This window comes from Neomonachus schauinslandi, chromosome 16 (genome assembly GCF_002201575.2).
Source record: "Neomonachus schauinslandi chromosome 16, ASM220157v2, whole genome shotgun sequence".
NCBI lineage: Eukaryota > Metazoa > Chordata > Mammalia > Carnivora > Phocidae > Neomonachus > Neomonachus schauinslandi.
In genome coordinates this window covers 5462492-5467718 of record NC_058418.1, presented here as the reverse complement: position 1 = coordinate 5467718, position 5227 = coordinate 5462492, and positions in this window count along the sequence as shown.

The window sequence follows — 5227 nt, the reverse complement described above, 5'->3', positions numbered from 1 at the left end:
CATTTAGGGTGCTTCCTTTTCTGTGGGGCTGTTCCCCACTGCTGTCCCTGAACGTTTCGTATGTTACACATAATACCATTGGATTAAAGTGCTGGAGAATGCAAGAAAGAAGTTTTGTTTTGTTCCCATATTGGGGGAAAGGACATCACAATGTGTGTGACAGTTAGGAGAATGGCATCATTCCCGGTAATACTCCTAAATAATATGCAGAGTTTGCAATTTTGTATATACTGTACTTTTGTGGCATGGGGGCTCCAGTTATATTCTCTAGATGTTAAAATCCTGGGGGGCTGCAGGATTCAGGGGATGCGTGATGGCTAAAATCCCTGAAGATATCAATCTGGTGTACAAAATTTGGACATAATTGAAGGTGACAGAAGGAGCTGAGAACAAAGGTATAACCCCTGCATTAGGATGTGGTCCGATGCAATGAAGTTGAGGTACAGGAAGGAAATTTTGTGAGGTTCCACCTAGCACTGGCGTCAAACACAGGAAGGACAGAGTCCACATTTGACCAGCAGTGGTTCCAGGACTAAAGGTAAAACCAGGCACCTGGGAAGAGCCTCTCTCCCCTTGACTTGGTTTCCAACAAACAGGCCAGGTCTAAGTCGTATTTGTATTTTGTTTGGTTGGACTGGTTTGGAAATATTTTAACAAATGAACTTACGACATTTAAACATTGGGAGATATTTCAAGATTTTTTTTTTTTTAAGTAGGCTCCACGTCCAGCACGGTTTCCAATGTGGGGCTTTGAACGCATGACCCTGAGATGGAGGCCTGAGCCAAGATCAAAGAGCCGCTTAACCAACTGAGCCACCCAGGTGCCCCTCAAGATATTTCTTGAAAAATTAAAAGATCTGGTATTCTCACATGGTAGCAATCAGCTGAGACTGCACAGGAATTGACTGCCTTTATACCAATGCACTCCCCACCATGTGCATCCCTCCACTAAAGCCAAATCCAGGTACTGTTTATCAGACACTTGCCAGCTCCAAGTACCATTTGTCAGGTACTTTGCTTACGCTAGTCTGCTCCCCTCATTTACCATACTGCCTTGTCTGTGTAGGGATTTGATTTTGGAGAAAAGCCCTCAGCATCTGTGGTCCTGGTTTGAGGAAGTACTGATATCCTTAAAATACTGAATATTCAAATTCATGAGCATGACATATCTCTTACTGAGGACTTCTTTAATTTCTCTCAGCAACATTTTCAGTTTTGGGTGTAGAGGTCTTGAAACGATTTTGTTAGTTCTACTTTTAAGAATATTGTGATTTGGGGTGCTTTTTAAAATGATATTGGAAAAAAATTAAAAAAATAAAATGATATTGTATTTTTTATTTAATTTTCTGATATTTGCTAATACAGATATAGAAATCATTTCTATATGTCGGCTTTGGATACAGTAACTCTACCGAATTACATATTGATTCCAGTAGTTTGCTTGTCTGTTTTGGATTTTCTGTGTAAATGATCTTGTCATTGGAAACAATGATGTTACTGCTTCCTTTCCAGTTACATTGCCTTTTCCCCCTGCTTCATTGAAGCTTCCAGTCATTTCATCACAACACGGAATAGAAGTAGTGAAAATAGAGACCCCTGGCTGACTCAGTCAGAAGAACGTGCAACTCTTGATCTTGGGGATGTGAGTTCAAGCCCCATGTTGGGTGTGGAGATTACTTTTAATTTTTTAAAAAATATATTTTAAAGAAGAAGAAGGAAGAGGGGGAGAACAGGAAGAGGTGGTGAAAATAGACATCCTTGTCTCTTTCTTGACCTTAGGGGAACAGAATTCAGTATTTCACTATTCAGCGTAACTGAAGCCAATTCCACGTAAGTACAGTGAATCCTGTGCCACCCACCAAAACATTCTAGATGATAGTTTGCATTTAGTTCACACATAGGTTTCTTTTTTCTTTCTTTCTTTCTTTTTTAAAGATTTAATTTATTTATTTGACAGAGAGAGACACAGCGAGAGAGGGAACACAAGCAGGGCGAGTGGGAGACGGAGAAGCAGGCTTCCCACTGAGCAGGGAGCCCGATGCGGGGCTCGATCCCAGGACCCTGGGATCATGACCTGAGCCGAAGGCAGACACCCAACGACTCAGCCACCCAGGCGCCCCTACACACAGGTTTCTAAAACAGTTTTACCTCATTGGTCACAGTTTAACATTTGGAGATCTCTCACAATAATCGGAATGTCCACCGTCTCTTGAAAGTGTTGATGATCTGGCATGCCCATATGACAGAAACCAGGTTGGGCTGAGCAGGATCTGTGCGGCTTTATTGTGGGGCATTCTCCCAGCAAGTGCTGTGGTCTCTCCGGAATTCAGGCCAAAGCCATGTACCGTTTTTCAGTATACTTGCCCCATTATTGTCCTTTACCCCACGTCTCCTAGCTCATTTTCTATACCTGCCTTTCTGTTGTAGGGGTTTGATTTTGCATCTGCTGGGAAAATAGGTGCACTTTCCCATCAAGCAAAAAATTCCTCTAGCCAGAGGTTTACTCTTAACTTCATTTCTCAACCGGGGAATGGATCCTGTTCAACCAGAGGCAGGGAGGCAATCAAAGTTCAAGTGCGCCCCCTGCTGGAAAAAGTGCGCTCAGCACGCTTGGCCGGTAAATCACGGAGTGGACAGGATTCCCAATTTAGATGCCTAATAATGCTCCAGCTCTCTCTTCCAACACAATTTTGACAAATAATAAAGGAGAAAAAGAAAAGAGCATGAAAAAATTATAGAGAGGTGACCAGCTGGCTCAGTCGGTGGAGCATGCGACTCTTGATCTTGGAGTTGTGAGTTTGAGCCTCTCGTTGGGTGTAGAAATTACTTTAAAAAAAATTTTTTTGAAGAGTATTTTAATTTATTAACTGCATGAAGCAAAAAAAAAAATCGTAGGCTATAGCAGCTTCCCACTTATAAGGAAATTAAAGAAAACTTATATAAGCAATGATAAGAAAACAATACAAATGGAGCTAGTAAATCTAGGGGAAATTATTAAATGGAAAACAATGACAATGAAAAATTAAAATGGGACTTAGAAGCAGAAGTACAATACTTGGCACACAGAAAGTAAAAACTAGTGGCATAGATTCTAAGTTCAGGAAAATCACACAGGATGCCGAGGAAAGAACCAAAAGGTGAAAATAATGAAAGGGAAAGTGACAGTTCTGGAAGAACCACTTTACTTAGAGAATTCTTCATTCAACTCCTTGCTAATAACTAAAAAAGTTTGGATAAATGAATGATTTTTCAGAAACATAAGTTGCAAAAACTCTTCTTAGGAAGAGATGAACTTGTTAAATAGATTGGTAACTATGAAATAAACTGACAGAATCAGATTAATTTATTTTATTTTATTTTTAAAGATTTTATTTTTAAGTAATCTCTACACCCAACATGGGGCTCGAACCCACGACCCCAAGATCAAGAGTCGCTCACTCTTCCAACTGAGCCAGCCAGGTGCCCCATACTAAATTATTTTAAACTATCAACAGACAGGCGATTCTGACTCGATGTAAACTAAAGATAAAAATTAAAACTTCCCAATTGTATGTATAGAGCCAACACTATAAATCTAATATGGTAAGACAAAAAGGGAAAACTACAGACAAATCTCCCTAATGAATATTGATGGAAAAATTCCAAATAGATAACTAGTGTGGAAACCTCCAGTACATTTAAAATATATATATATGTACACACCATGGCCAAAGGGATCTCCTAAAATTCAGGTACATTTCCCAACAAATATCCCCTTATATGAGATTATTTCCTTAATTTAGAAATCTACTTGGGGGGCTTGGCTGGCTCAGAAGGAAGATCACATGACTTAATCTCAGGGTCATGAGTTCAAGCCCCACATTGGGTGTAGAGGTTACTAAAAATAACAAGTAAACTTAAAAAAAATCTTTAGAATTCTATTTACCTACCTATCTGTCAGGTCACATAAAAAGCAAAACAAGTTAATTGCTTTCTTTTTTTGTTTGTTTGTTTGTTTTATTTATTTATTGATGAGAGTCAGAGAGAGAGATAGAGGCAGCGGCAGAGGGAGAAGCAGGCTCCCCACCTAGCAGGGAGCCCGATGCGGGACTCAATCCCAGGACCCTGGGATCGTGACCTGAGCCGAAGGCAGACGCTTAACCATCTGAGCCACCCAGGCATCCCAAGTTAATTGCTTTCTTACAAAACACTGCATTGGCCTATCCCAAGGCTTACTCCTGTAGGTGAGGAGAACAAAGGCAAAAGGAAATGTAGATGGGCACCTGGGTGGCTCAGTCAGTTAAGCGTTTGCCTTCTGCTCAGGTCATGATCTCAGGGTCTTGGGATGGAGCCCTGTGTCGGGCTCCATGCTCAGCATGGAGTCTGCTTGAGATTCTCTCTCTCTCTCTGCCCCTCCCACTCATGCTCACTCTCTCTCTCTCTCTCTAAAATAAATAAATAAAATCTTAAAAAAAATAATAACTTGCAGCCCATTGACAAACACTTGAGGCAGGCAGAGTATGACATTCCTCCAGGAACTCCCAACTGTCTTAATGTTAATACTTTGCTAGAGACAAAAAACCACCTTGGCTTGACAATAGCTAGGCCTCCAGGATCCTGTAAGTCTTTAACATATAAAAATCCTTTTGGAAACTTGCTTTATCTCTGCCCCTTCCAACTTAAAAGTATATAATCAGGGGCACCTGGGTGGCTCAGTTGGTTGGGCATCTGACTCTGGATTTCAGCTCAGGTCATGATCTCAAGGTTGTGAAATCGAGCCCTGCATAAGGCCCCGCACTGGGTGTGGAGCCTGCTTGAGATTCTCTCTCCCTCTGCCCCTGCCCCGCTCACGTGCTCTCTTTCTCTCTCTCTAAAAATAAAATAAAAATAAAATCTTTAAAAAAAGTATATAATCAGTCATTCCTCACAACCTTGGTGCAGCTTTATCTGCCCTCAGGTCCTGTCCCTGTGCTTTAATAAAACCACCTTTTTTGTACCAAAATGTCTCGAGAATTCTTTCTTGACCATTCACTCCCAGATACCACATAAAATCATATCACTTGGACCACTTCTCTCTGCCATCTTTTTTTTTTTAAAGATTTTTATTTATTTGAGAGAGAGAGAGCACATGAGAGCGGGGAGGGTCAGAGGGAGAAGCAGACTCCCCGCTGAGCAGGGAGCCCGACGCGGGACTCGATCCAGGGACTCCAGGATCATGACCTGCGCCGAAGGCAGTTGCTCAACCAAC